We start from the raw sequence: 26,877 nt of genomic DNA on the forward strand, positions 1-26,877 counted from the left end.
GACCAGCTAGAATTCTATATAATGTAGTTCAGTGATGGGATGGGACTATTTTGTATTTAAATACCTTTAAAAATTGTTTTGTTTAAATGTGTTTAATCTAAGTATTTTTGTATTTTCAAACTAAATACTTTTTGCAAATCAACCTCCTTATTAGTGTCAGGTTTTGGCAGAGACGAAACAGACAGAATGGTAAGTTTATAAGTTTAATTTGCAGAATGGATCGGTACGACGAAATAGGTGAATATCCGGTAAGATGACAAAACAGATGGAAACTTATCCGTAGTGTAACCAAGTCTCTCTCTTTATCTTGCTGATAAAGCTGATGAAGAATTCCTTTGCAAGCGGGAAGAAGATTCGCTAAGAAGATCGGGATAGTAGGTAGGAATACAGGTACGTATGGTATAGAGTCTGTATCATGTGTAGACGAGATTAGACAATGAGTGAATGTTGGTCTGTGGTATGGAAATGGGTGCACTGCTGATGAGGTCCAGGTGATAGTGATTAGTAATCGGGTGACAATGAGCGTGTGAATGACTGGGTTGTCGGAGTGAGGGAATGAGTGGAGTGAGATGGTGATGGAATCCTGAAATACAAAATACATTTACATTTACATTTAGACATTTAGCAGACGCTTTTATCCAAAGCGACTTACAAAGACTTTAGGAGCAATAAACGAAAGTTTATACAGGAGCCATAATACATTAGGTGCCAATACAAAGTTACTGGTTTCAACAAAAGCTAGACCACTACCTGTTGAGAGAAAGGGTTAGTGTATTCCCATTCCATTTTCTACCGCTTTATCCGAACTACCTCGGGTCACGGGGAGCCTGCGCCTATCTCAGGAGTCATCGGGCATCAAGGCAGGATACACCCTGGATGGAGTGCCAACCCATCGCAGGGCACACACACTCACTCATTCACTCATTCACTCACGCACGCACTCACACCCTACGGACAATTTTTCCAGAGATGCCAATCAACCTACCATGCATGTCTTTGGACCAGGGGAGGAAACCGGAGTACCCGGAGGAAACCCCCGAGGCACAGGGAGAACATGCAAACTCCACACACACACAAGTCGGAAGCGGGAATCGAACCCCCAACCCTGGAGGTGTGAGGCGAACGTGCTAACCACTAAGCCACCGTGCCCCCCGGTTAGTGTATTATTATTATTTATATATTTTTTTTCTTCCTCATTTGTTTGTCAAGTATTCACAGAAGAGATGGGTTTTGAGTAGTTTTTGAAATGTTGTGAGAGATGTGGTTGAACGGACAGAGATAGGAAGAATGTTCCACCAGGAAGGAGTTGTGAATGAGAAAGAGCGGGAGAGCGATTTACTAGCCTTATGGGAAGGCAATACAAGCCGCCGCTGGTTTGCTGAACGCAGGGATCTTGATGGGGTGTAGGAGTGCAGGAGAGAGTGGAAGTAAGCCGGTGCAGATCCAGTGATAGTCCTGTAGGCAAGCATTAGTGACTTGAATCTGATACGGGCTGCAACCGGTAGCCAGTGAAGAGAGATGAAAAGGGGAGTCACATGAGCCCTTTTGGGCTGTTGGAAGACGAGGCGTGCTGATGCGTTCTGAACCAGCTGAAGTGGTTTGATAGCCTTTGCAGGAAGACCAGCAAGGAGAGCATTGCAGTAGTCCAACCTGGAGATTACCAGGGCCTGGACAAGGAGTTGTGTCGCATGCTCCGTGAGATATGGTCTGATCTTTCTAATGTTGAATAAGGCATATCGGCATGACCGTGTTGTCTTTGCAATGTGATCATTGAAGGACAGCTGTTCATCAAATATGACTCAGAGGTTCCTGGCTGTTTTGGAATGGGTGATTGTGGTATTGCCAAGATGGATGTTGAAATCGTGTTGGACCGTAGGGTGTGCCGGAAACACGAGTAGTTCGGTCTTGGCAGGGTTCAGCTGGAGGTGATGGTCTTTCATCCAAGCTGAGATGTCCTCGAGGCAGGCTGTAATGCGAGCTGCTACAGTGGTATCGTCTGGGTGAAACGAGATGTAGATCTGGGTGTCGTCGGCATAACAGTGATATGAGAAGCCATGTGCCTGTATGATGGGTCCCAGTGATATTGTGTATATGGAAAAAGCAGCGGTCCAAGCACCGACCCCTGAGGGACCCCAGTGATCATGTGGTGAGCCGTGGACAGCAAGCCCCTCCATGACACCCTGAAGGATCTGTCGGAGAGGTAAGATTTGAACCAGCAGAGGGTAGAGCCTATGATTCCTAGTGATGACAGGGTTGCTAGCAGTATCTGGTGATTGACAGTGTCAAACGCTGCAGATAGGTCTAGCAGATTCAGGACCGAGGATTTAGATTCCGCCTTGGCTAGCCGCAGTGCTTCTGTGACCGATAGCAATGCCGTCTCAGTGGAGTGGTTTGTTTTGAAGCCAGACTGCTTGTCATCCAGTAGTTTATTCTGGAACAGGTAGGAAGACACCTGGTTGAAAGCTGCCCTTTCAAGTGTTTTTGCTATAAATGGGAGGAGAGAGACAGGTCTGTAACTGTCGGGAGTAGAAGGGTCCAATGTTGGTTTCTTCAGTAGGGGCGTGACCTGGGCCTGTTTGAATGTGGATGGAAAAGTACCGGTGAGCAGGGAGGTGTTGATGATGTGTGTGAGTGCAGGTGTGAGCGAGCTGGATATGTCCTGAAGGAGATCGGAGGGGATAGGGTCAATGGGACAGGTGGTGGGGTGGCTGGAGAGAAGCCTGGTGACTTCAGTGTCCTTAAGTGGGGTGAAAGAGGAGAGTTCGATGGTTGAAGTGTGGGAGGTGTTTCCCAAGGTCTGAGGTACCGAGAATTGTTTGCTGATGGATGATGTTTTGTCAGTGAAAAATACAGCAAAGTCTTCCGCAGTCAATGATGAAGTGGGCGGGGGAGGATTGGGGCAAAGAAGAGAGTTAAATGTCTTGAAAAGCTGTCGAGTGTTAGACGCTTTACTTACCTTGGTTGTATAGAAAGACATTTTTGCTGTGGTATCACTAGCAGAGAAAGAGGAGAGTAGTGACTGGTAGTCCCCTAGGTCAGCAGGGTTCTTGGTCTTGCGCCATTTCCTTTCAGCAGCCCTGAGTGTACTACGTTGTTCACGGATGATGTCAGACAACCAGGGGCAGCGGGGAGTGGCACGAGCCGGTCTGGAGGACAGAGGACAAAGGTTATCTAGACAGGATGTAAGTGTTGAGCATAAGGTGTCTGTGGCAGTGTCAGCATCTAGAGAAGCAAAGTTGGAGGGAAGAGAAGATGTCACTCTGGCAGAGAGTGTGCTAGGGGAGAGAGAGCGAAGGTTCCGTCTAAAGTGAACGGGTGGTGGTGTTGGTGTAGTGCATGTAGGAAGGAGCATGTTGAAAGTGATGAAGAAGTGGTCAGAGATGTGAAGAGGTGTGACTTGAATGTTATCTGTGGTGCAGTTACGGATGTAGATGAGATCCAGCTGGTTACCAGATCTATGAGTACTGGCTGTGACGAGGCGCGTGAGGTCGAACGAGGCGGTGAGGGTGTGGAAGTCAGCAGCATAGGGTTTCTCCAGGTGGATGTTGAAGTCCCCAAGGACTACAAGAGGGCCGCTATCCTCCGGAAATGATGAGAGCAGCACATCTAACTCTTCAATGAAGTCGTGAAGAGGACCTGGGGGACGGTAAACTACAACAACGCTGAGCTGAGTGGGAAAAGTAATATTAACAGCATGGTATTCAAATGAATAGTTGGTGCATAGGGAAGATAGTGTGGAATATTTCCAATCATTGGTGATAAGCAAACCTGTGCCTCCTCCTCTTCCAGTTTGGCGGGGAGTGTGAGAGAAGGAGTAGTCTGTTCATTTGTAACAGTATTTTGTATTTAAGTGCGACATTATTGTTTTATCTAAGAGTGATTGGTGCCAATAGTTTAATATTTTTATATGATAAATGATTAAAAGTGATGGGGTTCCGATTATCATCAATAAGGCATAAAATACATATGCTTCAAGAATATGACCCTGAACTGTTTCTTTTAACGTTATTAAGCATATAATAATAGTATTCTGACAAAAGTTTTATTTAATAAGAAATGTCAACGATACTTAGTTAAGTTTTAACAGGCTTCTGGTATCGTTCGGGATGGCTGTGTATTTTTCACGTATTAAACAGGGTCGTGTTGTCTAACGAAAAAATTGTGACGTTTTAGAGTTAATGCAATGATCAAATTTTAAACAAAATGGTATTCTGAGTCACGTCATGGCTTACCGAATGAGTGGTGAGACGCCAATGTGACTATGTGAACCAAACTGATTTAAATCGTATTCTTTGAAATGTCCGTCACCTGTACGTTGATTTTTAAATTAATAACTTCCTTATGGCTGAGAGGATATCGGGGGTCTACGATGATTTCAACATGATAAAGAGTTTTGGGGTTTTGATAGAGACAGTGTGAATGGTAATTCATGTTTATCACAGATAGTCTAGTGTTAGTGTGTGTTTGTATGTGAGTGTGTGTGGTTACAATGACCGGGGGTGTGTTTTTGCATATGTTAATGGGGTCACCCCCTAACTTTTTAACACTGTGCCCTGTAAATCTTTATAATGCTGAAAAAGTTAGTTCTTTCGTTACGGAATCCTGTCGGTTCATTTTGAAAAACTACCCAATCTTCTAAATTGGCAAGATTCATTAACGGTATGTGATTTTTGTTTTTTCTTTGAAACAAATAAAAACAAAAAGTATATGTAGTCACGGTATTGATACCTTGTTTAAAACAAGTTGTAGCCTATTTAATGAAATAGGTGCTTTGAACGACCCCAGTTAATCCTGACTTATAGAAGAAATTAACGAACTAAATGGATCAAGTGGTATGTAAATATTAAAATAGTACATTAATACGGGTCACGGCATTTAGTAAAATATATAATGAATAAGTGCTTTCATTTTATCTACAGGGTTGACACCCCGTTGTAACAACACAACACAGCAAAACCCCGGATGTTTGAGAAGAAGCGTAGGTACGAAGGCCTGTGTGTGTGTGCGTGTGTGTGTGCGTGTGTGTGTGTGTTTGAGATAATAGTGATTATTAAAAAATCATGTAATAAAATGCTATACTGCCTGATGGCATGACACCCTGATGTTCTCACATCACAGTTTGAAACCTGACGGTTGTGTTCTTAAATTTGAGAGCGATAATGGTTATGCGTTGTTTCATCCAAGTGTTAGTTGGTTCCAGTTTTAAGATTTTTATCTGATAGATGATTAATGTTTTTGGGTCACCATTTTATCATTGTGTCATAATTAATCTTTCTTGTTTCAATGATATGCCCTGCCATGTTTTTCCTGGTCATGGAGGAATGGGGGATTGTTTTTTGTTAGCACCTCTAAGGGGTGTCTTTCTGACAAATGGTAGAGTCTTAAGACAATGACCCCAAAAAAAGTTTGGGGGTTTCCATCCTGACTGATTTTCTGGATATGTCTGTGTGTCTACGATCTGGTGTGACAGAAAATCTTTCATGTTTGTGTTAGTGACTCTTTTTGATATTTTTTGGCATAAAAAATCAAGCATGTACCACATCTGGTTTAGGGTTAAACTTTTAACAAAAAAAAATCTAGTCAATATCTTCAGCTTCAATTGTCATAGGTCTACAATGTTTTATTTAATAAATGTTGAGTTTCAGATGATATCTTAAGATCTTCAAGAAGGATAGGTGCTGTCAACTGTAGCTCTAACCAGCAGGTTAAAATACAATGTTTAGAGCTTCTTTCAAAATTAAAGATCTATTATTGTATTCTTTAAAAATGTAGAATAGGCCAATAACTTATTGGCATCCAGTTGAGTCACAATAGTGGGGTTTTAAATATAGCTTCTGTTAATAGAGTTGTAGGATGTGTTTATGGTAATAGGTCGAAGAATTTTGGGGGGACTCAAACACCCCCTACATCCACTTTTCATAGCTTAACTCACGAGACTGCCTCAGTCTGAGACTATAGTAGTTTATTTTTCATTACAATCCTCTTCATCGCCATTATTTCTTGTTGTATATTTAATAGCAAAGAAGTCTAAACAGGTAGTGTTTCCATTTCACACTTTTTTAAGGGCATATATTTGTAAGTGTTAGGTAAATGATTAAATGTTTTTAACGGTTCTCTTCAGATCTAAACTTTACACAAACAAAGTATAAGTTGACTCAACTGGGCATGTTTTAAATAATTGGCATCCTTTTCTTGTGTTGCATGCTTTTAACTGAATATAATTCCCTTTCTGACAGAAACCATGTGAACGTATTAAAAATAATAATAAAAGAAGCCCACTGTCAAATTTTTAAGTACCACTGTATTTTCCTATAGGTGTTAAATGCTTTGCCAGACAGATCTGACAGTTTGTTTTGCTGGATTGTGCATGAAACGTGATTGGTAAATGTAGTTGCATTAAAGGATGTCTTTTACGTGTAAAAAATCTATAGACTTAAAGTTCTAACAAACATACAAATAAACAAAAAAAATGGCTTTTGCGTGCAGGAAAATATGCAACTTATGCAGACAATGTGAAAGGCTGTAAATGGAGTTTTAAATGTTAAAAAAGAAAAACATATCAAGCTACAGAGATAGATTTGCTAGGGTTTCCGCTTTAGAAGTTCTTCCTTTTAAAAGTTTGGATGTTACCTCTACTTACCTCTTTTCTTGATTGTTCTACAAGTACTGGCAAACATGCATATCAGTAGAATCTTATTTGACCTTCACCTTAGGTCTTTCAGTGGTGAAGACAAATGGGAAGTCCATAGTAATCTTGCGCGTTATTTAAGTTAAAGATGGGTTTAGTCATAAAGAGACACTATTAATATTGCAACATTATCTCTATAAACCAGTGTGTCAGTAAATGAATCAGTTGATAAATAACTAATTACTTGATTGATGAATACACGTTTTGTGTTACTATGTCACCCCATTAAATCGATATGCTTTAAGAAATGAGTTTGTGATGTAATCCTTATACTATATCCTCAAATACACATCATGCACGCAACGTGGTTCTCTCACTATATATCTACAGTGTTGATCAAAACTTTCGACCTGTTTTACTACACAAGTTTGCATCCTCACCATGTGAATGTCAAGAACATTTATACATTTCTTAAATTGTTCATCTTTTGTAAACCTTTTGTACGGTTTCAACATTTGCATTTAGTCAGTACAGAGTTGTCAGGCATATACACTTTAGAAGTTGTTTTGTTTGTCACTGTTTTGTGAACATTTACACATGACGAATTTGATGTGATGTGTCAGTGACGTTTGTTAGCTTCATTTCATGTTTTACCAAATCTAAAGAATTAATCCGATCGTCGGCATTTCAACTGATAGCAAGTAATTGTAGGACAGCTCTTTCATATTATGACATAATCTACAGAAGGTGATAAAACAGACATGTAAGGTTTAGGATTTGTATTAATTTTATAAAGTTTCTCATTTGAACTTTTTCTAAATGTTTTCACTATTTTTTCTGCGTTATTTTTTCTTAATTTAACACTTCTTAGTTATAACTAGTTGCATATTTACTTCTTTATGATTTTGAGTTTAATTGCTCAGTTAGCATTTATTATAAATTGTTATTTGACTCCGTACAAAAAGTCAATTCTTATATTTTGACCTGTTCATTGTTTTGAGATCTTGTTCAATTGGCTTATTTTCCACACAAATTTATCCAAAATGTCTTGCGTTATGCTGGTAAGATCAGCTGTTCTAAGTTTTCTCATTGTTCGACCCATGTTTTAGGGTTGATGTAGGTTTGCTTTTATTTAATAAAAAACAAGTATTTACATCCAAAACCTTCTTCATCTTAATGCCTCTATTTATTATATGTTTTTATCTTATACATCTGCACCAATATTTGGCACAAAATATGCTTGAAGTCCTTATGAACTAAATATAAGATTACTATGATATAGCTCAGTCGTATTTTACCAAAGAAAGCATCTTGATTTGAAATTGTTTTTTTCCTATGAAAGGAGGAAAGGAAAGTTGTTTAAGGTGTCAATTAGAAAACCTGTTTCCATGGAAAGTGCATACACACTTGCTTGGTTACAAGATTTACGGCACAACCAATGTTTGTGTGTGTCAACACAACATGTTATACATTATCCATGATAGTCTGATTATTTATTGCTTTATAGTCATTATGCCGTTTTTATGGCAATTATAAAAGCAAATTAAGGAAATATAATTATTTGTCCTGAAGCCAGAAACTATTCAAAAGTAACTTTCTTCCAATGCAATGTGCATTTTCCATGCCGCCGTTCAGATTCAGGATTGGTAAACTGTAAATGAATTCCTGAAAAATATCTAATTAGATCATAATATTGCTGTTTCATTAACCGAGCAAAAACAAATTTAATTTTTACAGACCAAATTGACCCCCGTCTATCCAAAATCATACAGTTTTTAGCTCAAGCTCATCCATATTAAAAAAACATTTAATAATAATGTTTAGTGTACCTTTGAACAATCACCTACATATTGAACAGTGACACTGATTTGTGAAGTGTCAATGAGTTGCTGACAAGCACTGGTGAGAGAAAAGATTTTAAAGCAATATGTTTGTTGTTGTTTTGCTCTTCCGAGGCATTGTAAGTTCTGGTTTCTGTCTGTTCTTTCATCTGTTAATTAATTTGTTGATGTCCCAATCTTAAAAATAAAAATAGACTAAAAGTTTGTTTTCAAGCAATATTTAGAAATGTTACTATCCTTCCATACCTAATGTACTACACTTACTTTTAAGTAGTATGTCTTAGTAGTTAGTCAACTTCAAACATTTGTTTCTCTTTGGTAGTCTTCTGCAGTTGTTACAATAGCTCTCAGCTTCAGATGTTACAATTTGGCACTATTTTCAAAAACATTTCATTATTTAAATTTTTACTAATTTCACAACGGATTATAAAAAATGCATTCAATTCTTGTTTATGTCTCGTTTATGAGGAATTCTTGATTCATGCTCTACTAAATGTTTTATCTCTGTTTTGCATTTCCGTTTGTACTTTTTGGGTATAATAGCACTTGAAAAAAACAAATTTTCTTCATCCTGAGGTTGACAATTGCAAGAATTGCCCATAACAATGATGGCCAAACAAAGAATATTGGGTTATAATAAAGTCAGTATGCCCCAAGGAGTCTAAAGAGGGCATTTTGCAATTAATACAAATCCTAAAGCTTACATGTCTGTTTTATCACATTCTGTAGATTATGTCATAATATGAAAGAGCTGTCCTACAATTACTTGCTATGAGTTGAAATGCCGACCATCGGATTAATTCTTTAGATTTGGTAAAACATGTAATGAAGCTAACAAACGTCACTGACACATCACATCAAATTCGTCATGTGTAAATGTTCACAAAACAGTGACAAACAAAACAACTTCTAAAGTGTATATGCCTGACAACTCTGTACTGACTAAATGCAAATGTTGAAACCGTACAAAAGGTGAACAATTGAACAATGAACAATTTAAGAAATGTAAAAATGTTCTTGACATTCACATGGTGAGGATGCAAACTTGTGTAGTAAAACAGGTTGAAAGTTTTGATCAACACTGTAGATGTATAGTGAGAGAACCACGTTGCGTGCATGATGTGTATTTGAGGATATAGTATAAGGATTACATCACAAACTCATTTCTTAAAGCATATCGATTTAATGGGGTGACATAGTAACACAAAACGTGTATTCATCAATCAAGTAATTAGTTATTTATCAACTGATTCATTTACTGACACACTGGTTTATAGAGATAATGTTGCAATATTAATAGTGTCTTTTTATGACTTAACCCATCTTTAACTTAAATAACGCGCAAGATTACTATGGACTTCAGATTTGTCTTCACCACTGAAAGACCTAAGCTGAAGGTCAAATAAGATTCTACTGATATGCATGTTTGCCAGTACTTGTAGAACAATCAAGAAAAGAGGTAACTAGAGGTAACATCCAAACTTTTAAAAGGAAGAACTTCTAAAGCGGAAACCCTAGCAAATCTATCTCTGTAGCTTGATATGTTTTTCTTTTTTAACATTTAAAACTCCATTTACAGCCTTTCACATTGTCTGCATAAGTTGCATATTTTCCTGCACGCAAAAGCCATTTTTTTTGTTTATTTGTACGTTTGTTTGAACTTTAAGTCTAGATATCCTTTAATGCAACTACATTTACCAATCACGTTTCATGCACAATCCAGCAAAACAAACTGTCAGATCTGTCTGGCAAAGCATTTAACACCTACAGGAAAATACAGGAAAAATTTGACAGTGGGCTTCTTTTATTATTATTTTTAATACGTTCACATGCACTCTAAAAATGGCTGGGTTATTTTTTAACCCATACCGCTGGGTTGAGTCCGCTGGGTTGTTTTGTTGGGTTATTTTTCCACATGTTAAACACTTTTTGGGAAGTTTCAGTTTTCAAGGTGTTGGGTTAAACCCGCTGGGTTAATGTGCTGGGTTGTTTCTGCCGCTGGGTTATTTGAAGAGTCTCGAGCGCATACCGCCCTGAAGACGTTGAGTGTAGCCTACTTCGCAACTTTCCTTTTTATAAAGAACAAAGGGGCAAATTCATTGGCTGGAGTTATTTAAAGCTAAGTTTTTTACGTTTTAATTGAACATTTATTGAAATAAGCATAATTTGTAACGTTTTGCAAGGCAACAGTGTCTTAACTAACATTAGGGATGTAATTTAGACGACCAGCTCAGATCACCATTACAGATAAATTGAACTCGCATAGTCCTGTGAAGATGCGCGAAAATGCGTATTAATAAAATTTTTGTGAACCCCATCACATGTAAGCTAAGTTTATGACCTTTAGTGAGAATTTAACAACATTTGAGTCAAACCGGCGAGTGCCCCGCGAGCGCGGGCAAGCATTCACGGTTCAGGAACGCCTCTCTCGGTGTCCAAAATATGTTGCTCCCTCTGTTTTAAACCAAACATTTAAAGGTTTGTGCATATATTAAAGAAAGACGAGTGTGGTAGCCTGTATTTAATGAGTTGATTTGCTGCACGTGTGGTTTCTTAGTGTATTAAGTGTAATTCATAATGTATTATACATAATTTATATGTCTTTAGTTAGTTTTATTAATTTACATTTGTTGCTACATATTGTGGAGTATGTTTATTAGTCATTTTTAATGTTATTTATAATGCTTGTTAATGTTTGATATGAAACATTTTTTATTTATAATATTTTATATATTTATAATTAAACTGTTTTCTATTAATTATGCAAATCTAAAAGTATTGCTTTTACTGGGTGTAAAAGTTGACATTTTTATTAACAATTATTTTTTACAGTCAAATAAAAATTATTTTTTTTAAAACAAATGTCAATTGTCTTGATTGACAATGAAGTACAGAATAAATTAAGAATAACCCACCAAGAATAACCCAGAATTAAACACATGAATAGTTAAAATGACAACATTTTGGGTTTTTTCAATAACCCAGCATGCTGGGTTATCATGTGTAACCCAGTGTGCTGGGTTACTTTAACCCAGCATGTGTTCTGTCCAATATTTACCCAGCGCTGGGTTGCCAATTGGGTTGTTTTTAACCCAGCCATTTTTAGAGTGTGGTTTCTGTCAGAAAGGGAATTATATTCAGTTAAAAGCATGCAACACAAGAAAAGGATGCCAATTATTTAAAACATGCCCAGTTGAGTCAACTTATACTTTGTTTGTGTAAAGTTTAGATCGGAAGAGAACCGTTAAAAACATTTAATCATTTACCTAACACTTACAAATATATGCCCTTAAAACAATGTGAAATGGAAACACTACCTGTTTAGACTTCTTTGCTATTAAATATACAACAAGAAATAATGGTGATGAAGAGGATTGTAATGAAAAATAAACTACTATAGTCTCAGACTGAGGCAGTCTCATGAGTTAAGCTATGAAAAGTGGATGTAGGGGGTGTTTGAGTCCCCCCAAAATTTTTCGACCTATTACCATAAACACATTCTACAACTCTATTAACAGAAGCTATATTTAAAACCCCACTGTTGTGACTCAACAGGATGCCAATAAGTTATTGGCCTATTCTACATTTTTAAAGAATACAATAATAGATCTTTAATTTTGAAAGGAGCTCTAAACATTGTATTTTAACCTGCTGGTTAGAGCTACAGGTGACAGCACCATCCTTCTTGAAGATCTTAAGATATCATCTGAAACTCAACATTTATTAAATAAAACATTGTAGACCTATGAAATTGAAGCTGAAGATATTGACTAGATTTTTTTTGTTAAAAGTTTAACCCTAAACCAGATGTGGTACATGCTTGATTTTTTTATGCCAAAAAATATCAAAAAGAGTCACTAACACAAACATGAAAGATTTTCTGTCACACCAGATCGTAGACACACAGACATATCCAGAAAATCAGTAAGGGTTGAAACCCCCAAACTTTTTTGGGGGTCATTGTCTTAAGACTCTAACATTTGTCAGAAAGACACCCCTTAGAGGTGCTAACAAAAAACAATCTCCCATTCCTCCATGACCAGGAAGAACATGGCAGGGCATATCATTGAAACAAAAAAAAAGATTAATTATGACACAATGATATAATGGTGACCCAAAAACTTTAATCATTTATCAGATAAAAATCTTAAAACTGGAACCAACTAACACTTGGATGAAACAACACATAACCATTATCTCTCTCAAATTTAAGAACGCAACCGTCAGGTTTCAAACTGTGATGTGAGAACATCAGGGTGTCATGCCATCAGTTAAAAAGTTAGGGGGTGACCTGTCATGAATCTCAATGTGAGACATGGCGTGGGAACCCAAGTGCAGGCACAGACAAGGCGGATGAAGGGGTTAACAAAGATATTTATTAAACAATAAACACAAAACAAAAACCCACGATGGGGTAAAACAGGACAGGGATATATATAATATTAACAATAAACAAGGACACTGACTAACTCAACTAAGAAAACAAACACTTGATATAAACACTACATAAACTAAACACGGAGGAGACAGCAACATCAGGGGCAAACAAGATAACATAGGGGGAAGTCCAGAAGGGGTAGGGCTGGGTGGGAAAGTTCCAGCCCTTTGGGCCGCGCCAGGGCGCGGAGCCCCGGGAGGCTTGACAGGGCTTGGCGCCGGTCGGAAGGCCGGCTGGACAGGGCTTGGTGCCGGTTGCTGGACCGGGCTTGGTGCCGGTTGCTGGACCGATCTCGGACTCCACCAGAAGAGCCGGCGGCCGTGGAGCTCGAGCCAGAGGGTACTGACTCCCCCAGGGCAGCGGCGGCCAGGACGAGACCCTCCGCAGCGCTCGACTGTGAGGTGAAAGTCCCATGTGGAACCCCACCCCCGGGGTTGCCGCGGTTGGCCACGTACCTGACCATGTCCGCAAACCCTAAGGGAGCCAGCAGCCTCTTCTCCGACGGTGTGAGGCGCCGTGTGAGGCAGCAGTTGAAGATCGTCTTCAGCTCCGCCTCACAAAAATCGGTCACCACCGCCACCGCCGAGAATGCCCTGGCGAACTCCCGGTCACCATAATTCCCCTGGCGGAAGCCAAGCATCAAGTGGGCCTGGCGAGACCGCAAGGACGACGTCGTACCGCCCATGCTGCCTACTGGGTTCGTTTGTGGCTCGTGCATTCTGTCATGAATCTCAATGTGAGACATGGCGTGGGAACCCAAGTGCAGGCACAGACAAGGCGGATGAAGGGGTTAACAAAGATATTTATTAAACAATAAACACAAAACAAAAACCCACGATGGGGTAAAACAGGACAGGGATATATATAATATTAACAATAAACAAGGACACTGACTAACTCAACTAAGAAAACAAACACTTGATATAAACACTACATAAACGAAACACGGAGGAGACAGCAACATCAGACAAGGTATAATATACAGCTCAGACGAGGACCAGGTATCACATACAGGTACAGGTTTAATGCACGAGCACAAGACAAAGAACACAAGGGTGTTTTATAGGGGAACAAACACAGGATCATAACGAGCAACAGGTGCTGGGGGTTAGCACTAAGGAGAGGCTGACGAGGAACGAGAAAGGCGGGGCCAAAGACGAGACACGAGAAAGAACTATGTCTTTCTCACATAAAACCATCAGGCAATGCCATGGCTCCACTCGAGACAGGAAAAAAACATGACATGATAGTGGAACCATGACAGTAACCACATTAACATATGCAAAAACACACCCCCGGTCATTGTAACCACTCACACTCACATACAAACACACACTAACACTAGACTATCTGTGATAAACATGAATTACCATTCAAACTGTCTCTATCAAAACCCCAAAACTCTTTATCATGTTGAAATCATCGTAGACCCCCGATATCCTCTCAGCCATAAGGAAGTAATTAATTTAAAAATCGACGTACAGGTGACGGACATTTCAAAGAATACGATTTAAATCAGTTTGGTTCACATAGTCACATTGGCATCTCACCACTCATTCGGTAAGCCATGCCGTGACTCAGAATACCATTTTGTTTAAAATTTGATCATTGCATTAACTCTAAAACGTCACAATTTTTTCGTTAGACAACACGACCCTGTTTAATATGTGAAAAAAACACAGCCATCCCGAACGATACCAGACGCCTGTTAAAACTTAACTAACTATCGTTGACATTTCTTATTCAATAAAACTTTTGTCAGAATACTATTATTATATGCTTAATAACGTTAAAAGAAACAGTTCAGGGTCATATTCTTGAAGCATATGTATTTTATGCCCTATTGATGATAATCGGAACCCCATCACTTTTAGTCATTTATCATATAAAAATATTAAACTATTGGCACCAATCACTATAAAACAATGCTTTAAACATTAGGACGCCACTCTAACACATCCCCTGCTTGGTTTTCACGCGTTTAATGAGAGATCAAACGTTGCCTGACCATTAGGATGTCAGGACAACAGGATGAGGACAAATACATGGGGACACATTAACACAATAATAAAATGTAAACTATCAAACAAGACTGTTAGATCATAAAAAACTCACTTACTTTGATTTACTGATTAAATGACTTACTTAGGGGGAAAGTGGGGTGACACAAACATTCAGAAGATTTCAAACAACAAGCACCAACTCGCTTATTTGCATGATAAAAACCACAAAGCAAAGGAAACAACACTCTTAGAGGAAAAACACTTATACACATTTAGTTTATCTCACTAGTTTACAATATGTCATTCACTAACACCCTGTAGTAAAAGCTAAACAGGATGAAAACAATACTTTTTGATAAGGAAGTAGTGAAGGGGGGTGAGGTAGTAAGACCCACTAAAGGAAGGGTTGGGGTCAGAGGATACCCCACAAAAACAACCATAAAACATATCTGTCATCAATATTGACAGGCCATAAAACCCTCAGTTTGAGTGACTGGTGTCATAAAATTTGACAGGGGGTCATAAATCAATCAAACTTTTGACACACAGTCTATGATTTAACTACTCATGTCTAGTCAGTAACAATGGCAGCTGAAAACACGCATGTCGCTTCGCAAGTATATCACGTTTAAAGGAAACGGGGATTTACAAATTGCCCTCATTGTAATCCCCTAAAATGACGGACGGCCTTCAGATTTTTCCGTCATTGGTAAAAAAATCCCTCAATGACAGAGAATTTTCGGGTAACGCGACCTCTGGTACACACACGTGCAGGAATATCTGTACCACATTGTGGTTTAGACCAAAATATCGGCCTAATGTTTGTCTGTTGTTGAATCATATAGAGACTTTCAGAGTTGCAGAGACTTTTTCCAAATTGGTCGCAATCTAGAGCCCTGATATGTGTTGTAAAAAGATAGTCAGGTTGAAGAGCAGCAACCAAAACCCTAATGAAGTAAATGTTAGCAAAACTATTGCATGAGACCCATCCCATTTCCAATATTCCTCTTCCTTTGGCTGACAGGATGTCCATCCATACATTGACCATGTACAAGTTTCCCATGGGAGGAAGTTTGTTAAATCTGAATGTTGTAAATTTGAAATGGAATTTTAATCTCTTCATTTAATGAAACCTTAACATTTCCTTATATTTTCATTGGAATAAGTACCCTCCAAACATTGTATACAGTTTTTGCAGCATGAGGTTTTGAGTAGTTTCTTAGCTGTACCAGGAGGGCAGTTATCTTAGCACAATATGTGCTTTTTTCAGAAGGCTGTCTGATTAAAATTAGTTAATACTTACAGTATTGTTGTTCCACTGAATCGGCACCTTAATCTAAACTTATTTTTTTGTCAAGTTGTAATTGCCAACTGTAACAGTTCTCTTACAATGATCGATGCCACACGTGATAAGTGATAAGGTGTTTAATAAATCCACAGGTGCAAAACGGGAACGAAAGGGTAGTCCACAAAAACAAAGTGAAACAAAAATAGGTAAGAGGGTAAATACAGGTCTTCGCTGGTGAAGAGAGGGCGTGTGTCCATCTGTGATATGTACGTGGGGTGTACATGCTTGTGGAGCTGCTGGTCAGGTGTGCGGGAACTTCTTGTTTCAGTCAAACTTGAGTTTATGGCCGCGTGTGCGTGTCTCTGCTTGTTCTGGGTAGTCAGCTGTCTGCTGAGATGCGGTCGGGGTGCCATGCTCATCTTGTGTTAGGATGACTGTCTCTGTGGTCAACCAGCAGTTTGCAGAGATCTGGATGTTTTTCTCAGTAGGAGGGCATTCAAGAGGGTTGTTTGTTTCACATGTCACTCGTGGTCTAAAAGAGTCTGATTTAGATTTTTAAATCCTCCTGTTGAGGTTTCTTGTGGAATCAGCTCTTTTGATGTCCCCATGATCTCTGCTGTTTCAGACGTAGTTGTACTGTTCTTTTGCTCTCTGGACAGGTGTCATCCATGGTGATGAGATAAATTCTTCTATGATTGGTCAGTGGCTCCTAGGTTGCCAGCTGGGTTTCCACGGGGTGCCTTCTCTCGAGTCCGACAAAAGTGGTCAGCTCCATGTTGTCTCAGGGCATCCTGTCTGGTGCTTGGCTGTTACCGGCAGTGTGTAACTGTAAGTGTGTAATCTGCTGAGTCTCTGCTGAAGATCTGCTACTGTATACTGTTAGACATTTCTGTAATTTTTACAGTTATTTACTTTATATCACCCAGTATAATACAGCAATTTATCTATACAGTAAATAACTGTAATTTCCATTGCATTGTGGGAATTTTATGTGACGTTTTATGTGACTAAATACAATGATTTACTGTATTTTATTAAATTGATGTACTATACTGTATTTTCCCTAACGGTCTTTGGCGGTCTTCAAACACAAAGTAATTATTTTGCTCATTTCTGAGGGACAGCATAGGCTTTGCTCTATATGTTTTGAAAAAGGAACCCCACCGCAGAACGGAGAAGGTTTTACCTTCTAGTATATTTGAGTGGCACAGTTCCTGAAAACACCTGATGATGAAAATCGGAGCTGAAAGAGACTGTGACTTTTAAATAAATATTTTATACCTGAGAGAACCGCACGTTTTCAACGGAGCTGAGAGAAACTTACATTTCCTACGAAGATTGTATTCCCAAGAAAGAAAAACGCAAGGTAAAGTATTATTGCTACTTTGTTGTAAGCATTTCGTGAAAGACTGCTAGCAATATGTATTTCTGTAAGGTTTGCAACCACAATACTGCCAGTTTTAAAACTTTTTTTGCCCATACAAAAAGTTGTGGAAGCCTAGCTAATTACAGAAATGTATGTGGCATAGAACATTGTCCTGGGAATTCCAGAACGTATTCTGCATTGAAGTCTCACATGTACAGAAATCACTCACCTGGTCTGTCACAGAAACCAAGCACGTTTCAGTACCTTGGTAACCACAAATGCAGTGTTCAAGGATGTGTTTATGTGGCTTATAATGTTTCCTCATTGTGTATTCATTTAAGAGCACATGGAATGGTAAAAAAGTTACTTGTCCTTATGTGGGATGCACAAAATATTTTAGAGTGAGGTCGCCACACACATATCTAGAAAACACAGGCAGTCACTTGTAGCACAGCCACATACACCACAAGACACTGACGTGATTGATGAAGTTCCAGACATCCAAGTCCATGGTGACAACGTGGGTCAATCAATTAATAGTCAAGGAATGTACCAAGATTTGAGCCCTGACACATTTGTTAAGGATCTGGCATTGATTTTTTTTTATTACAGGCAAAACTGCTTTTCCCAGCCACAACGCTACAGTGCATTGTGGAGGAATTTCAGGAGCTCCATTGCAGTGGAATGAAGCAAGTGCTTAAAAAAGTGGAGAAGCTGGCAGGTCTAAACATTACCAATGATCAAATACAGAAAATAGTTAAGGACCTTGAAAAAGAGTCCATTTTCATTTTGGAAGATGTAAGTATGCTTATATTCTTATTTTATTAGCTTAACAAATTAACATTTTAAGTCATTTTAGGCAGTATTTTAAACATTTTGTAAACACTGTGTTTTAAAGCCAACTGCAACAAAGCAATTCATTGAGAAAGACATTCGTCTGCCAGCCACTCCTAGACTGATTACACTTGCCTGTGACTTTGAGAAAGGTTTTTGTTTTCCATTTGGGTTATACTTAAAGGTGTGTAATATGTACATTATTTTCAGGGAACACATTTCTCTCACATTTCTCTCTTTCACAAAAGAAGATATTTTGAAGAATATTGGTCGCTGGTACCCATTCATTGGATTGGTTTTATGTTCATACAATAGAAGTGAATGGGTGCCGCTGCTGTTCAGGTACCAACATTCTTCAAAATATCTTCTTTTGTGTTCTGTTGAAGAAAGAAAGTCACGCAGGTCTGAAATGACAAGAGGTTGAGTAAAGAAATGAAATGTATGGATGCTTATTATTTATTTTCCTATTTTTTTTTATTATTTCCCTGTTAATGTAAGATTTTTAGTGAGGATAAATCCAGAGGACAGAACAAAGTGCACCGCAAAGACCGAGTCGAAAGACTGGCGAAATTGTGAAGAGAAAAACAACCAGGGTATCATCCTTCCTTCACCAACTCACATAATTTTAGTGGAAGAACTTTGATTAGGTGAGACACTGCTCAATACTCAATAGGATATGTACAGTATACAGATAGTTTCTAGTTTATTGGGGATTTCTAAGTACAACTAATGGAGTCTTACTGACTAGAAATAAATGTCACCATCACATAGGTTACAGTGTTGTTTGTGTTGACATAGTAAAAAAATTATATGTTTAAGTAATATTGGAGAATGTTGTTATATTGGAGAATGTTATTGTGATAGTCCTGTACTGACAGTTTTTTTGGGGTGCAACAAAAAATATTTCGATGCCCTACAGGAATACCGAAGGATTTGTGATCATTTTCCTGTAGGACTCTCACATGACCAGGAGTCCTACAAGAAGGACCTACAAGATTTCTTATATATCCTGTACTATGGGTTTTTATGCTGTTCTACAGGATTTCTCAATTATTTTATTTATTTATTTTATTAAGTTATTTATATTAATTTTCTTCACATTTGATGCTGTTAAGTGCTGTTTGATGCAGTTAATTGTGAATTCCATTTTAAATCAGTGCTGTATGTATTCCAGATAAAATTCTATAAAATAATTTCTTCTATAAAATAAATTCTATAAATCTACATTTCATATTGTAAGTTATTGATGAATTCGACTTTAGATCAGTTCTGTATGCAGTCCATGTACAATAATCTTTTTTACATTCGACACAATGGCTTGAATGACAGAAGGGTTCATGCATTGCTGCAAATAACATGAATTGTTTAAATGTATTTTGTGTTTTAAACAGTTGTTAGGTTTAAATTAATTTAAATAAAAAAACACTTCTTCATTTTGTGTTGGGAATTATTGTCAGTACACTTGTTGGATAAAAGTACATTTTATAAACATATTATAAAATCTAATTTATATATACTTAAAACATAAACCAATAAATAGGATTACACTAAAACACTGTTAATCTAGTTTTTTACAGTACCTGGACTGTACTAGATAGTTACAGTAGTGTTTAATTACTGTAAAAGTGAAATACAGTTCTGGTACTGTAAATCTCAATTACAGTAATTTACTGGCAACAGTGTTTGCCAAAAAACCTTTGAAATGTCTAACAGTTTAGTGCATCCTCCATAATCAGTTCTTTGTGATGTGCAGAGATAAACACGATTTACACAGTCTTTATGGAGGCAGCGCTATGTTCTATGTAGTTTTGCTTTGAAGTCTTCTACCCTTTCTGCCTGTTCTGTCGTCTGACATAGGCTCGGATGCTGGCTGTTGCAGAGGTGTTGTAGCTGCTGTAATCCGCTTCAACAGTTTCTGACTGCTGGTATAGGATGCTTTGGTCCTCTTAGCTGGAGGTAATCCTAAACAGGTGATCTGTCTCTTGTGGTCACACTGGGCAGTGTTTATGCCTGAGAATCAATGTTTTGCAGGTAGGCATTTGTTGTGGCCTCCTATAGTGTTCAGGGTGACAACATTTAGTGGTGACAGCTGTCATGTTTCTGGCCAGCTTGCCGGGGTCTGTGGGGCCATGCAGCGTGTGTGTCTGCAAGTTCTTCTGCATGGTTCCTGCCCCACCCCTCTTTGTTTGCTGGCTAGTAAGGTGTGACACAGCTTTGGGCTTTTAGCTGGGGGAGTGGACAGGAGAGAATCTGTTGCATTCTCCTGTCTGTTTACATTGTAACCTGCAAGTTCAGTTTTTTTTTTCTCCGTTCCTCAGTCATGGCTTGGACTTCAGCATGGAAAGCTTGCAGAGGGCCTTTGTAGGCCTTGGCTGTGGCATTCTGTTGCTGTCTGCCGGGCCATTATAGAGAGCTTCCGCATCTTGGAGTTTCCTACCAGCTCCTCTCTCGTGACTGCTCCAATTGTTCTCTGTAGTGGAGTAGGCGGAGTACTGTAACGAGACCGTGATTCGAGACCGGTGAGTGTTAATGAGCGCCAGCTGTGCGCGCACCGGTCTCGTATCACGGAGGAGAGCGGGAGAATAAGAGAACGAGTGACCGGACCGTCGAAGAGAAAGGACTGGGCCCGAACGTGTTTTATGTTTGTATGTATGTTCTTGTGTTCGGCAGTCAATCGTGAGGTGGCTGCCGACATTTTACTTTAGTAGTTTTTGTTGTGGTTTGTTTTGTTCGCCGGCGGTCGGCCGAGCGGCTGCCGGCTGCTATTTTTTTTAAAAACTTTATTTAAATGTTAAATAATGTCCGGTTCCCGTCTCCTTCCTTCCTTGCCTTGAGCTTTTCTACATTGGTGCCGAAACCCGGGAACACATCATTCTGTGACTTTGGCTATTCGATTCTTCAACATATTTAGCAAGATTTTTACTGACATGTTCAGTCTCTGATAGGAAGATGAAAAACAAAATCACATAAATTAAGAGAAAGATAGGTTAGGATAGAGAAGGAGGGTTTCTTCTTTCTGGTGCGGGGCTGAACTGGCTCCACGCTAAGGTCTACGACATGGCCCGCAGGTAGGGGGCGCTATGGAGTCAAAGTAAAGTCAGTAAAATCATTAAATGAATAACTGAAATAAAGACAATGAGGCAATTGGGAGTTAATCTCAAAAGGTTTTTTTCTCCATTAATCAATCATTGGAGTTTGGATTCCTCGCCACAGCAGGGCAGTGTTGGCTTGCTCATCGGGAGACTGCATTTATTTATTTACTAATTAGATATTATTTATTAGAATGATCTTGCTTGTTCTATAAACATCTTACAGTGTTCTGTGTTTTACCTTTTCTGTTTTTCCTGTTTGCCCCTGTAAAGCTGCTTTGGAACAATGCACATTGGGAAAAGCGCTGTATAAATAAACTTAAATTTAATTGAATTAATCCTAAATACCTTAAAGAGTGCAATCTGATTGTTCTGATCAAAGTTTAAATTCAATTAAGGTGGTTTAATTAAAATTTAAGTATTGTCAGATACAATTCTAACTGCAAGGGAGACAATGTATGAAACCCTGATTCAAATAAAAAAAATCAAATCATCAAAACACTAACGGAATAATATTAATTATCATTTTAGTTTGTACATAATAATAAGTAATATATATTCTCAAATACAGTTAACGGTAAAATAGCAGAACGATGAAATAATAAAATCAACAAAAGAAGAGACTGGCTGAGACTTCACACATAGCCTTGCCCAAACAAGAGGGAAAAGTCAGGCAGAGATGAGACAGGAGAAGTGATAAGACACTTTAAGACAAACTGACCTCTAGTGTTAGTATAAGGTTATACGTCATCTGCCGGACTTCCGGTTCCACAATTCTGTGTGGAATTACACTTGCGTTAACGCGCGATTACTATGTCAACGAGTGTAAATTGATCACGTGTCGAATGGCTCGTATCAGTTTACTGAACACGGGTACTTGGCTTATCAACCTACACAAACAATAAACACAATACTGCACTTTAACTGACTAACAGGATTTCTTTGCCGTCCTGAAAGTTATTTGTGTACTTGGTCGGGATTCATGGCGGCGAGGCAGGTAAACATGTCTGAAAACCAATAAAAGCATCTTTCACATAGAGGCACGCTCTAAACGCAGCTATTCTGTATATAGAATCTGATACTTGCTATCTCGGTGCTGGACCAATATCCGTACGCGCGTGGATGGAAATCTTGAATAGTTTCAAAAGGCTGTCCTGTTAAAATGCTGAGTTTAGGTTCTGAGTCAGAAGTTTCAATAGCGTAATCGGACTTCCCAGAGGGGAGCCATAAGCCGGGGTGTCCCTTGGATTGTCCTCCGCGTTCTCTTTCTTTTCCCTTCCAATTCCTAATTCAACTTAAAAGAGGATCGGTGATGGTGTTTTTAAATGCATACCTGCCCTGCCCCCAGGTGGCCTGCGGGCCAATGCCATGAAAGTAAAAAGTGGGCCAGAGAAAGTTCCTTTGTTTCTCATGGCGCCTCATTTGCATAGCTCTGACAGTATGGTGAGTTTGCATTTAATACCTAAACTTAGTTATGGACATAGTATGATACATGCAATGTTTTTTAACATAGCTCATCATATAGTGAGTGAAGAGAGAAGTAGTAACATAGGAAACATGCTAAGCTTTGAGCTGTGAATCATCCAAACGTATGAATACATCGAAGTAACCATAAATCAAAACTTGTATATCTAACCGTTACAGGCTATTGGAAATGACACGAGTGCCAACACACAACCTAGACATTTAGATACGTTTAAAGAAAAGGATAGTTTAAATCACATAAGTTGCTATTTGTTAGAGAAGTATCTCTTGTTAGCCTCACATGTTAAGTTAGAGATAAGACAGACTTCTCACCAATGCGTTGAAGCTTAGGAGTTGTAAATATCGTACATAGAAACCAAAGGGTTATTACACTCTCTGTGAGAGTTCAAAACATAAAACCAGACCCCTGGAGAAAAGGGAGTGAGGGGGTTTATGACTGTCAGCATTTGAGACCAGTGATCCCGAACCGGACAAAAGATCACCTCGATCACTGGTTTGAAATGTTACGAGTTTCTGTGATAAATAAACAAACAAAAGACTCCCGGTAACCTATGGATATCACTGTGACGAGGCGCTGTTCTGGAATCAGCGTCACCTGGGACACATAGCGGGGAGTCCCGGTTGTGCATTAGCCATCGATCCAGTCCGTCGTCCAGCCCGTCTTGCGGGCCCTGGTCCCTTCAGGATAGGACCGGCTGTCAGACGGCATTCTCCCTTCCACCCCTTATTGTCTTCCCGAGGCGCATCCATGAGCTGCCCGGGTACCAGGTTGACGCTTGGGGGGATGTGACGAGGCGCTGTTCTGGAATCAGCGTCACCTGGGACACAGCCCGTGAGCTAGCGCTGTGTCAATCACCTGACGCCGATTAGCTGCCGGGCATATAAGCCACCTTCTCCCAGCACTCAAGTTCCCAGGACACACACCACCCTATGCTGTGTCTCACATACCCCCGACTGAGAGCGAGGATGTCCCCAGTGACGGGGACACGGAGGACCCGATTGCCCAAGCATGGAGCGGCGGAGAGCACCCTCGATTATACCCTTTTGTTTATTTTTATTTATGAGTTGTGCATTAAAATCCCCGTTGGGGTTGCTTACACCACAGCCATGTCTGTGTCGTGTCTCTTACCCCCGTCACAATCACACAGCTACCGAAATAATACCAAAGCACTTCAAAACAGCTTCCATTAATTGCAAACGTGGATAAAACCTTGGAACCACCAAATAACAGAGAGCCGCTTCGTACGGGCTTAAGATCACAGACAACCTCTGCAATTAATAAAAATGACTGGCAGAGCCCAGGTAATACTAATCTCGAGTGAACAGTGCTCAGTGCACATCAAGCGATCTCTAACAAAGCATAGTGACGCATAGAACTAAAATGTTTTACTCGCAAAAGATTGTTGCGCCATTCCTATTGGATCCAATATTGAAGGCACAGCAGCCCTGCTTTGTAATTTTAAACTTCACACAAATCCAGTGTCGATCTCTGCCTTGTTGACAAAGGAATCCTCAGAGAAATGAAATGAACAAACGCTCCATATTTTTCCAACATGAACTGGAACGTCTTTAAAAATAAACTTTAACCACACATTCCTAATACTGGAATCCGAAGGAAGGTTATGCAGCGACTGTGTTCGTCCACAACCAAGAAGCACATAATTTGTTGTTGGATGTGTTCCTGGTTCCGGTTGATCTAAACAATGCAGCTTAAATCCTTTGAGGATTAACATTATGGAAGTGTAGAGTTTGCAAGATTGAAAAGATGCGTCTTTAGTCTAGATTTAAACTGACAGAGTGTGTCTGCGTCCCGGACAGTGTAGGGAAGAATATTCCAAAGTTTAGGCGCTAGATAAGAACAGGATCTACCACCTGCACTTGATTTTGAAATTCTAGGTATTATCGGACGCCTGAGAGCATAATGCACGTGGAGGACTGTAATAAAATAGAAGTTCACTCAAATACTGCGGTGCTAGACCATGTAGGGCTTTATAGGTAATAAGCAAGATCTTTATAGGTAACCAGTGGAAGGTTGACAGAATCAGGGTTATATGCTCATACTTTTTTGTACGTGTAAGAAATCGAGCTGCCACATTATGAACCAGTTGGAGTTTTTGTAATAGGCCTGCAGGGCGAACACATAAAAGTGCATTACAGTAATCTAGTTTTGATGTTTTGAATGCATGAATTAATTGCTCTGCATCTGACAGTGACAGCATCTGATGTAGTTTAGATAAACTCTTAAAATGAAAAAATGCAATTTTACAGGTGTTGGCGATATGGCTCTCAAATGACAGAGTAATATCGAATACAATGCCAAAATTCTTAGCTGACGACGAGGATTTTATGGAGCATCCGTCAATAGTTAAGCCATTATTCGATGGAACTGCTTTGTTTCATGAGGCTTCAAGGAAATATAGAGTTGAGTATCATTAGCATAACAGTGAAAGCGAATTCCGTGTCCCTTTATTATATCTCCTACGGGTTGCATGTATAATACGAAGAGCAGAGGCCCTAAGACTGAGCCCTGTGGTACACCGTACTGGACTTGCGATTTGCGGGACACCTCATTGTTTATTGCTACAAATTGAAAACGGTCAGATAAATACGATTTAAACCATTTCAATGCTATTCCGCAAATGTCTACGTAATTTTCGGGTCAATGTAGGAGTATGCTGTGATCAATGTTGTCAAATGCAGCACTAAGGTCAACCAGCACCAATAACGAAATACAGCCACGGTCAGATGCAAAAAGCAGATCATTTGTAACTCTGATCAAAGCAGTCTATGTACTGTGACATGCTCGAAATCCAGACTGGGATTCTTCATTTATGTCATTCCTTTGGAGGAAGGAGCATAATTGAGTTGAAACTACTTTTTCCAGAACTTTAGATATAAAAGGTAAATTCGATATAGGCCCGTAATTCCCTAGTTCTCTGGGAACGAGTTTGTTTTTTTGGACAAGGGGCCTTATAACAGCCACCTTAAATGCTATAGGCACATGTCCTAATGTCAGAGATGAGTGAATAATACTAAGAAGAGGATTTAACGATTTTAGACAGTTCATCGTGATCTACGGTAAAAAATAATTGCAATTTCTCCTTAGGGTTGCTGTAGTTAGTTTGTTCAGCGGGTTTCACTTCTGGTTGCTTTGTTATAATTTTTTCTCTAATATCTTGGATTTTACTCGTGAAGTAGTTCATAAATTCATCAGTGTTATGCTGATAATCAGAATCTGAAGTTGCTGACGACTTATTTTTTGTTAATTTAGCCACTGTGTTAAATAAAAACCAAGGGTTGTGATGTTTTTCTTCTATTAGTGATGAAAAGTAGGCGGATCTAGACGTTTTTATGGCATTCCTGTATTTTCGAGTACTATCTTTCCATGCTGTACGAAATACCTCTAATTTAGTTCTTAAAGTTCCGCTCCATTTTCCAGGTAACTTTCTTTATAGCCTGAGTGTGTTCATTATACCACGGTGTTGAAGACATTAGTACGGCTGAAGACATTAGTAAATTCTTGAAATAGACAAAGGGACTGAAAGATGTGCAGGTTGAGGATTTCCCCCCTTAGTGTAACGTTACACAGTATATCAATGATGTGAGATATTTAATGAAAGAAGGAGCTTTTCAGGATGTAGAGGTTCACCGTCTTCGGACAATTGTAAATAAACCTTAAAAATGGTTGTGGATGTTGAAACTGCTAACATTTAATTGAGCTTCTTTGAGAGCTGTTTTTTATCCTTTTCTTGATGGTGTCTGAAACTAATGTGATTAATTTTAAATTTGTAACTCTAAATGTAAATGGGGCTAGAGATGGTCATAAAAGAATGATAGTGTATGAGTGTTTTAAATAAAAACAAATTGATATTATGCTACTCCAGAAAACACATAGTGATATTAAA

The sequence above is a fragment of the Triplophysa dalaica genome, chromosome 15 (genome assembly GCF_015846415.1).
Source record: "Triplophysa dalaica isolate WHDGS20190420 chromosome 15, ASM1584641v1, whole genome shotgun sequence".
NCBI lineage: Eukaryota > Metazoa > Chordata > Actinopteri > Cypriniformes > Nemacheilidae > Triplophysa > Triplophysa dalaica.